General features: G+C 45.9%; 1 pseudogene; it reads left to right on the top strand.

Moving 5' to 3' along the window:
• The first annotated feature begins 863 nt into the window (after positions 1-863).
• LOC142573825 (uncharacterized) overlaps positions 864-11,183 on the top strand; it is a 67,278-nt pseudogene continuing 56,958 nt past the window's right edge.

The raw sequence follows: 11,183 nt of genomic DNA, 5'->3' as shown, positions 1-11,183 counted from the left end.
TTCAAAGTTAGGGGTGCGGGTTATATGCAAGGGCGGGTTATACGCGAGTAAATACGGTATATAGAACAAATATATCAGTAATCCAGCACCCACCACTGCCGCACTCACGCACTTCGTAGAGGGTCGCTTTGCTGGACAAGCTTAATTCACACTGTAAAGTATGCTGTCATTAGTAAGCAAAACAATTTTATTCATGGGTGAAAACCTCATCTACTGAACCAAGTAGCCATGCAATGCAATCTGCAACAGTTTGAACGCTCAATCTATAACAGCACAGCTCCTATCGTTGCAGAATGGTACCCATGCTGTTATGATCGTCGCATATGTTTCATTGCTCCTAAGCTCAGCTTAGAACTAGAGGATAATACTGCAATAAGGTCACATTAGTGAGTGGAACATTCAGAAATACACAATTGATCTCCGAGGCTGACTGTACGCTCAAATACGCGCGTATGCATCGTGCTGTGTGCTCCGTCCGCCTCAACGCCAGCAGAAAGTCCGGCCAACCTGACTTAAACCACTTAAGAGGTATGAGGCCACTTTGAAAACTATTTTTTTGAAAAGATCAATTTTTTCAATTTTATTTTATCACATTACACATTCATTTCTGTATGATATGCGAAAAAAATTATGCTCCTAACTAAAACTGTTCCAAAAATATAGCCAAATATGTAACCACCTGTGCATTTTGCAAAACCGAAACTAACACAGTTTCGGTTTCCACATATAGAAAAATATTTGGCTCCTTTGGCGGTCTTACCTTTTTTTGCACCACAATTTTTCAGTTTACAATTATAATAACTTCTTTAAGCGTTTGTGTCTATTTTTGCTTTCATTTAATAACAAAAGTGCTGGCAAGAGGGATGCATGATGTTTCGATCACGTGAGTTGTGTACCCTGGAGCGTTCCCGCGCAAATTGAAGAACCCGCAGACTGCTTGCTCGGTGACTCGTATGGTTCAACGACATCACTTAGTTGTTACGCGCTTTACGCACACGGGCAAGTTTAGAGCGCAGAGGAGACGAAAGCGAAAGTTTGCCGGAAATAGACACAGGACAGGTAAGTGGGCGACGAACTCAATCCCGCCAAGGTGAGTGCTTAAGCAAGTGCCTTGAAACTCGGTGATGTGGAGGACTACGATGACTGCAAATTGGATTCTATGCCAGAAGGAAACAAGATAACTGACCTTGACATTCTGATGATGTGTGGTGTTTTATGGCGCAAGGGCCAGGTTTGACCAAAGAGCGCCATGACATGTGGTAATGTTGACGATGTATTGTGGATGACATGCACAATGAACTCATCATGGTAGATGTGATATGGCTGTAAAAGGGCCTAAAAAACTTACGCTGTAAGTGGAGTGGAATATATAGATGGTAAAATAATGACGGTGACTAGGATGTGATGTGGGCTATTGCAATGGGCTTTCGTTAAAAGATGATGTAATAAAACCATAACACTGACTCCAGAGCTTAAAGAGAGCCCTTGAATGCAGGGCTGTTAGTCGCGTGCTTAAAAGTTGCCTGGCCAAATGATTTTCAGGGTGTCCGTTGTGGCTAAAAACTCTAAGACTGTTTGCAGATTAAAAAGAGGTTCATCGCTAAGAAAAAATGCAGGGTGAAGGGGTAAATTCTCGCGATATGCAGCAGGGAAATACTTTTTCCTCTCTGTTTCTATTTCAGGGCACTGAATAAGAGCATGGAGGACAGTGAGATTATTGCCGCACTTAACACAGGTTGGAGGATCGCCCCCAGTCAAGAGATGAGAGTGGGTGCCGTATGTGTGGCCTATCCTTAATCGGCAAAGAAGTACCTCCTTGTATCTTGCTATTTTCCCATTTATCCAGTTCCCCAGTTTTGGTTTTATTATGTGAAGCTTATTCATTGCTTGTTTATCCCATTCGCCTTGCCAATGATCCCGCAATTTACTGCGTAGAAAAGGCTTTAGGTCTGTGGCAGGGATGGGGATATTTGAATCTGCATCGCTAAAAGTTACTGACCCAGCGCTTTCGTCAGCAGCTTCGTTGCCTTTTATACCTTTGTGACCAGGTACCCAGCATATCACTGTCACTTGATTGCACATATATAGGGAGCACAACAGACTGTACAGCTCACTAAAGACTGAGTTTTTATATTTTCTTGGTCTAAGTAGGGCTCTGACTACACTTAATGAGTCTGTAAATACAATAGCCCTAGCAAGTTTTGTGAGCTTTATGTTTTGAACAGCCGAGAGTATAGCGTAGGCTTCAGCTGTAAATATACTTGTGTGTGGATTTAGTGCTCCAGATACTGAAAATGAAGGTCCCAGAGCTGCATAGGAAACTCCTTTAGAGGACTTGGAAGCGTCTGTATAATATTCTGTACAGGAGTACTTCTCCTGAAGTTCACGAAAATGGAATTGTATATGTGCTTCTGGTGCCCTCTTAGATATTTCTACAAAAGAGACGTCGCATTCAATGGTCTGCCATTCCCATGGTGGGAGCAGGCGAGTGGGTGCCATTAGGACATTCTCTAGGACTAAGACGCCTGTTTCTTCTGCCAGTGTTGTCAAAAGAAGGCTCAACGGAGGTGTAATAGCTGGGCGGTTACGAAATAATCTGGCTGTAGAAACTTCATGAATAGATGAGTGAGATGGATGCTGAACATCTGATTTGACCTTGAGAGCATAGGAAAAAGTTAAATATGTCCTTTGGAGATGTAATGACCATTCATTACACTCCACATACAGGCTTTCTACGGTACTTGTCCTAAAAACGCCTGTAGCCAGGCGTATACCCATGTGGTGAATGGGATCTAGCATCTTTAAAGCACTAGGCGCAGCAGAGTTATATACTATTGCTCCATAGTCGAGGCGGGACCGTATAAGGCTTTTGTAGAGGCTCAAAAGGCACCTCCGGTCACTTCCCCAAGATGTGCGGGATAAGAGCTTTAGTAAATTCATTGTCTTCAGACATCTCGCTCTCAGATACCTAAGGTGAGGGACAAATGTTAGTTTCGTGTCTAAGATGATTCCTAAAAATTTATGTTCGTGGCTGACAGGTAGCCGTTGTCCATTAAGATAGATAGCAGGATCAGGTAATATACCTCTCTTTTTAGAAAATAGAAGGCATGTGCTTTTTTGGGGGTTTAACTTGAAACCATTCTCGTCAGCCCACTTAGATATCTTGTTTATACCAAGCTGTATATGTCGCTCACAGATAGAAATATTGCATGATTTAAATCCTATCTGTACGTCATCCACATACACTGAATAAAACATTGTTCGTGGTATGACGCTGTAGAGGGAATTCATTTTTACGATGAAGAGCGTGCAGCTCAGTACACCTCCTTGTGGCACACCTGTTTCCTGCTTAAATTGACGAGATAGCACTTTACCAACCCTCACACGGAACGTACGATTAGAGAGGTAGCTTTGGATCAGATTCAAGAGATTGCCTCTGACACCCATACAAGCCAGATCACGAAGAATTCCATAACGCCAGGTTGTGTCGTATGCCTTTTCCATATCTAAAAATACGGCTAATAGAAACTGCTTGTGCACGAAGGCATCTCGGATATTCGCCTCCATACGGACAAGGTGATCTGTTGTACATCTACCCTCCCTAAAACCACACTGCAAGGGGTCTAGTATTTTGTTGCTCTCAAGATAATGAATTAGGCGTCTGTTTACCATTTTCTCAAAGAGTTTGCATAGGCAGCTTGTCAGGGCTATAGGCCTGTAGCTGCAGACCAAAGTTGGATCCTTGCCCTCTTTGAGAACAGGAATGACGACTGCTTGCTTCCAGGCAGATGGAATGTAACTGGCAGAGAATATGGAATTAAAGAGTGCTAGTAGTGTTTTGTGTGTTTCGGCGTTTAGGTGTTCTATCATCTCATAAACTATTCGATCGCCTCCAGGAGCTGATTTATTGCAACAGTCCAATGCTGCCTGCAATTCGACCATGTTAAATGGCCGGTTGTAAGGTTCATTTTTATTTCCTTTCCGGTTCAAAGGCTGGCGTTCCGCTTGTCGCTGATATCTTAGAAATGTATCTGAGTAATGGGATGAGCTCGAGATGTACTGGAAATGTGCCCCTAGCGAATCAGCTTGGTCCTCAATAGTGTCTCCTTGTGTGTTTACTAAAGGTAGAGGGTGAGTTTCACGGCCTTTTATTTTGTTGACCCTGTTCCAGGCTTTCCGTTCGTCTGTATATGAACTGATGCTACTGATGTATTTTTGCCAACTTTCCCGTTTGGCCCGGCGGCGCGTTCTTCTACCTAGTGACTTTATTTTCTTGAAATTGATAAGATTCTCGGCAGTTGGAGATTCGCGAAGGTGACTCCAAGCCTTATTTTGATTTTTACGAGCTTCTTTGCACTCCGCATTCCACCAGGGAACACGTCGCCTAGTGGATGATCCATTTGATTCGGGGATACACAGTGACGCCGCATCAACTATAAATGCTGTCAGATATGCCACGGCGTCATCAATAGAAAGTGCAGAGATGTCTTCCCAGGTCATGCGGGTAAGTTCTTTATAATGTTTCCAGTCGGCTGACTCGACTATCCAGTGGGGGATGCATGGGGAGCATTGATCATGTTTTGTTGAATTTATGATAATTGGAAAATGGTCGCTCCCATATGGGTTTTTAAGCACGTTCCACTCTAGATACGGAACCAGTGTACCAGATGCAAGGCTCAAATCGAGCGATGAAAATGTTTTGTTTGCCACGCTATAGAATGTAGGCTCTTTATTATTTAGCAAACATGCACCTGTAGTGAAGAGGAGGCTTTCTACTAGGCGTCCCCTGGCATCACAACGACAACCTCCCCAAAGGGTGTGGTGTGCATTGAAATCTCCGACGACAATATAAGGTTCGACCAGTTCATTAATAAAGCTTTGGAATTCTGTTTTTGAAAGATGGCGATTCGGAGGGATGTATACTGAGGAAATCGTTACTAATTTATTAAACAGTATCGCACGAACTGCAACTGCCTCTAGGGGTGTTTTAAGTTGTAATTGTCGGCAAGCAACACCCTTATCTACAATTATTGCCACACCGCCAGACGAGACAAAAGCGTCGTTGCGGTCTTTTCGGTATATGGCATACTGCCGGAGAAAGTTCGTGTGTGAAGGATTAAGATGTGTTTCTTGGACACACAGCATCTTTGGATTATACTTATTTAAGAGTTCCTTAATGTCGTCCAGGTTGTGGAGTAAACCCCTGATGTTCCATTGTATTATCTGCGTATCCATAATGTATGTGTTTTGTGCTGTGTGTCTAAGAAATGTAGATTATATAAGCTCACGAGACCTTTTCAGGCCCCTTGATACGAGCTCGCTCTTTCTTCCCAGCGCGCTCGAGGGAGCTGCGCCGTTCCTTGGGCGTCTGAGACGCCGGATTTGTGCTTGTATCCATCACCTCGTCTGAGGTGGTGGATACTGCCCGCGGAGCAGGCACTTTCGCGAGAGTGGTGGGCCGATCTGTACGAGCAGTGGCCCTGGGTACAACAGGCCCGGAGGTCTGCTGGCCCTCATTTGCGGGCGACGGAACAGCGTTGGCTGTTCCAGTCAGGGGGGCGGATGGCGTGACCGCCGTCACTCTCCGAGTGACTTGGGCGGCCGCCGAACGATGTGGCGTTGCCCCCCGGCGTGCCACATCGGTGTAAGAAGGACTGGTCTGATTGTTGGAATGGAAACGCTTGCGTGCCTCTGGGAAAGTCAGATTTAGTTTTACCTTGAGTTCTATTATTTGTTTTTCTTTTTTCCACGAAGGGCAGGATCGCGAGTAAGCTGGGTGGTCTCCTTCACAGTTGGCACAGTGGGTTGCTGAACTGCAAACGTCAGAAGAGTGTTCGATGGAGCTACACTTGGCACAAGTAGCACGCCCTCTGCAGGTTTGGGACCCGTGGCCAAAACGTTGACACTTAAAACATCGACGTGGGTTTGGAATGTATGGCCTGACACGTAGCTTGCAGTAACCGGTCTCGATTGATTCAGGAAGAATGCTGGTTCCAAAAGTTATGATAATATGCCTAGTTGGTATTTCTTTGTCATCTCGTCTTATTTTAATCCTTTGCACCTTGACAACGTTCTGTTCTTGCCATCCTTCTAGTAATTCACTTTCACTAAGTTCCAGAAGGTCATCTTCCGAGATGACCCCGCGCACTGTATTCATTGTCCTGTGTGGGCCTACTGAGACGGGAATGTCCCCAAACGCTACAAGTTTTGAGAGTCTGTCGTACTGTGGCTTGTCGCAAACTTCGAGAAGAAGGTCACCGCTTCCCATCTTTGTTACTTTGTATCCTGGGCCTATTGCTTCAGTGAGGGATTTCGCTACCAGAAAAGGTGATATCATTCGGACTGTCTTAGTTTCGTGTTGGCTGTGAACGACGTGGTATTTCGGGAAGGACTCTTTTGGTTGCATAAAAAAGCTGAAAGGTTCATCGGTGCGCCCCCTCTTCAGGGAGCGATCAGGTAATAGGGGAAAAGCTTCAGCCATAAAAATTGGAAAATTCGGCGGCGATGGTGGCCACCCACCACCGAGCCCAACAAGGGGACGCTACAAGGTCGGGAAAATACCTGCAGACGCCAGCCATGCATCGCCGCTATAACCTAATATACGATACCCAAGGTTGGATAACTACACCAGGTTAACCCTCGCCACCTGGAAGTCTGGAAGTAATAAGAAGCGAAGAGAAGACAGGAAAGATTTAAAGTAAGAGAGAAAGACGAAGATTGAAGAGAAGGACAGGAAAAGGTGACTGCCGATTTCCTCCAGGTGGGTCAGCCTGGAGGTGCCGTCTATGTGAAGCCGAGGCCGAAGAGGTGTGTTGCCTCCACCGGGGGGCCTTAAAGGTCCAAACACCCAGCATCGGCTCAACCTCCAGGATCCCCTTTTCCGCAGACACGGCTAAGCCGCGCACGGCTACGCGCGGGAGGGTCCAACCCTCGTGTGCTCGGGTACGTGGTGTCGCAACACACCAAACGCCTGCTCACGCAGACGCCCCTGCGGGGACCTTGACATTCTGTCAAACGTGTTTTCATCACTGGCGTGTCCGGAGTGCTTGGCAAAATCCCTGAAACTTGAGGAGCGCTCCTGTGCAGGTGTGTCTTGCGTGTTGGCTACTCTGTGCGTTGAATGTGGCTATGAGAACCATTTCTCGTCATCAAGAAAGTCGGGGCATTCAACGGAGAACAATGTTCGACTTGTATATGCAATGAGACAGCTAGGAAGTGGGCATGCGGGTGCGAAAACATTTTGTAAAGTTATGAATATGCCTCCACCCCCATGGCATTCCACTTACGATAAAATATCTTTGAAGGTGTCTGACGCTGCAAAGGAGGTTGCATCGAAGTCAATGATTGATGCAGCAGCTGAAGTGCAGAAGGCTGTCAACAGTAATCAGTGCGGAGTGTCAGGGGATGGCACATGGCAAAAACGTGACCACTCTTCATTGAACGGCTGTGTTTCTTTGATATCTGTGGATACAGGAAAAATAATTGATGTGGAAGCTTTGTCCAGCACAGATCAAGAGCAAATTGAATCCCACAAGCAGCGAATTCCTGGAATGGAAGGCGAACCACACAACATGTCATGCCAACCACACAGGCACTACCGGTGGTATGGAGCCAGTTGGACTTTACCGCATGCTTGAGAGGTCAGAAACGATGCGCGGTTTGAAATATGTACACTACTACGGAGATGGAGACTCGAAGAGCTACTCGACAGTGAAAGATACTTATGGACCAAATAGCATGAAAAAAATTTAAATGCATTGGCCATGTCCAAAAACGGGTTGGCTGCCGGCTAAGAAAGCTGAAGAAGGCAGTACTTGGTTTAGGTGGCTAAGGAAAATTGACTGATGGGCTCATTGACCGCCTTCAAAATTACTATGGCATTGCCATCAGAGCCAACGTCGGAAATCTTGCAGGAATGAAACAAGCAACGCTAGCTAGTTTGTTCCAGTGCAGTTCCACGGACGACAATCCAAGGCATGGGCTGTGCCCTATAGGAGCAAGCAACCGAGCTAAAGCAGCTGGCCAATGTAACTACAAGCACAAGGGAGGACTTTCAAATGACGTTCTGAACAGAGTAAAGGTTGCGTACAAAGACCTTTGTTCAGACGAGCTCCTCAAGAAATGTTTGCATGGCAAGACAGAATGCCAATGAATGTTTCAACGGCATGCTCTGTCAAAGGGTACCTAAAAATGTCTATGTCAGCCTGCCAACACTGAAGTTTGGCTTGTATGATGTCGTGTGCCATTTTAACAATGGAAACAGAGGAACGCTGGATGTCTTGAAACACATTGGGATCGAGTCTGGACGCCACACAACGAAAGCTTGCTTGACAGGTAACCAACAGCGCATGAAGAGATCCTCCCGTCAGTCTACCGATGCCGCAAGAAACGCAAGGAAAAAAAGTGAGCAGACGAACGAGCGAAAAAAAGTAAAAACAAACCTAAGGAGGACCTGAGCTACAAATGTGGTGGATTTTAACCCTCCTGGATATTGCTGTATGACATATGTAGCTATATCAAATCTTTTTTGTTGTTTTTCTCGAAACTTACTTTTCTGCCGTTTCAGCTTGCGCAAACATTCCTAACTTTTTTCCGCTAGTAAATTTTTAACGATATTTTCAACACTTATTCTTGGTATATCAGGCTGTGCAACCAACTAGAGACAATAAAATTGAGCAACAAGATTTGTTATTGTTGCATTTCTTTTAAAAACCTTCCTTGCTGAAAACCATCATTTTTGGTAATATTGTAAATAAAAAGCTCGATGATATCGTAATTATTTTAGTTCACTGCATGGATTATGGCTTTATGTACACAACTGCAAGAGGAATTTTTCTTGTGGTGAGCTATATATGAGTTATGACTGCTGGCGTGGGATGCATTATTAGTAAATTTTTTGACAATAAATATACATAAAAATTTTTGTATGTATTTCAACACTGATTAGAATACAAAAAGACAATCTTTAATATAGATCACTAATTTCCACTTTGTATTCGATACCAAAACATTTTTCTGAAAAGTGGCTTCATACCTTAAGTATGTCTTACAGAACCGTTTAACACACAGAAGACACATCATACTAAATAGACCACACGAGTGTGAAAACAAACGCCAGAAACTACTGCCGAGCGTATATCTTCCATGCAAGACGGAGCGCTCGCCCAAGCCAGCAAGCAAGTGGTCCTGATCTCTTTTGACTCAGGGCAAGCGTTTGTCAATGCCACAGGAGATGTTGAAGGCACGAAAAGGAAAGAAAGTAAGGTGTGGAAAGTAAGGAGAGAAAGACCATAAAACAGAGTTTTGTCACAGTCCCAGTCTGCGAGTCTGGTTGGTCCAGTTTGTTGTTCTCTAAGCTCCAGTCGCCTCAGATTTCACCAAAGCCATGACAATCCAATCCGCCAGCCATGCCAGTTCAAGTCAGCGCATCCCAGCCACATTGCTGCCTGGTCGGCCATGATCTGTTGTAGTAGCTCGTGCAGCTGAGGTGGTTGGCGTCTGCGGCTGCTCGCTGTGACTGGGCGGTTCTAGCTGGATGATGTTCGTCTGGGTTTTTCCTCCAGATTTTCGGCTTGCCTGCCCAGTCATTCCCACTTTCTAGCCGAGTCTTCGTAGTTAGTCTTGGCGCGTGCAGTTCGTTCCTCTTCGGTGAGACCAGTCAGCACCAGGCTCTTGGCCAGGGGGCACGATCGGGGATCTGCGGGAAGTCTTGGACATTGTTATAGCACGTGGAGAAGAGTTTCTTCTGGTGCACTGCACAAGCAACACGTCGGATCTACGCCAAATAGTTCGTAGCAGCCTTAGTTTGTGAGAAGAGCATCAGTGCGGGCTTCAAACAACAGGGCGCTGCCTCTCTTCTCGGTAGTGTGGTGGTGGGCACGGTTCCGGCTTGTAGTGGTAATATAGTGCCAGGATTTGCTTTTTTGCCACTTTCATGCGCCAAATCATTTTTTAAGCATCGAGTTCCTTGATGACTGCCTTGCACCACCTGCCTCTGTCTTAGTGTCGTGGTGTTTTGAATTTTGGCTGTATTTCATGTCCAGGGACGTGTATTTCTGAATCCAAGCAGTCTTGATGCTTTTGTATCTTAGGTGTAGGTAATTTGTGTTTAGCATGAATTTGAGTCTGCCGGCATATTGTAATTTGCACACCGCCTCCTTCGCCTCGTATGAGGACCAGCTCATTTCCCCGCTTACTGCTGCATTTGCAGTAGCTATGCTGTCCCCTAGCAGCCAGCGGCCTAGTTCTGTTTGGCGACGCTCCAGGCATTTTATGGTTTCACTGGAGTAGGCCAGCACATCCTCCGCAGGGGCATCTGCGTCAGCAGGCGTTTTGTGTTGCGACACCACGTACCCGAGCACACGAGGGTTGGACTCTCCCGTGTGTAACTGTGCGCGGCTTAGCTGTGTCCGAGGAAAAGGAGATCCTGGGGGTTGAGCAAATGCTGAGTGTTCGGACCTTTAGGGCCCTCGGCGGTGGCAACATAACCCTTTGGCCTCGGCTTCACGTAGGCAGCACCCCCGGACTGACCCACACAGGGAAAATCGGTAGTTGCCTTTTCCTGTCTCTTTCTCCCTCCAACCTTCGTCTTTCTCTCACTTTCCATCTTTCATGTCTCCTCCTCATTTCTTTATTACTTCAGAGCTTCCTGGCAGCAAGAGTTAACCTTGTGTAAGTAGCCAACCGAGGTTTCTCCTATTTGGTTATAGTGGCAACATACAGCTGGCATTTGCAGGCCCCGTTTTTGCAGGCCCTGCAGCGTCCCCTTGTTGGGCTCCCAGTGGGTGGCTGGCATTACTACTGAAAAATGCATGTCTATACATGGCTACTTCCTTCCCTCCACTACCCGATCGCCCTCAGAAAAGAGAGTGCACCGAAGATGTTTTTAAAGTTTTCGGATGCCAAGTCCACACTTCCCTCGTTTTCATGTAGTACACTTAAAAAAAAAAAAGGCAAACCAGTGCAAACAGTCTCACCGTTCCTTGTTTCAGAGTCGTTAACTGAAATTTTTGGTCCAGGATATAAGGCGTCAAGGATGGCAAGCGGTGATCTCTTGGAGCTCCATGATCAAAAGCAGTATGAGAAACTGCCGAAACGCTGTTGCCAAATGCTGTTGAAACGAATCGCTACACTGCAGAGATCAAAAGAGCTTGTGCCCCGCTGAGCACTCCCGCATCAAAAAA

This window comes from Dermacentor variabilis, chromosome 3 (genome assembly GCF_050947875.1).
Source record: "Dermacentor variabilis isolate Ectoservices chromosome 3, ASM5094787v1, whole genome shotgun sequence".
In the NCBI taxonomy this organism is placed as follows: domain Eukaryota; kingdom Metazoa; phylum Arthropoda; class Arachnida; order Ixodida; family Ixodidae; genus Dermacentor; species Dermacentor variabilis.
The sequence above is the reverse complement of the archived record's forward strand: the minus strand, read 5'-3'. Positions and strand labels throughout refer to the sequence as shown.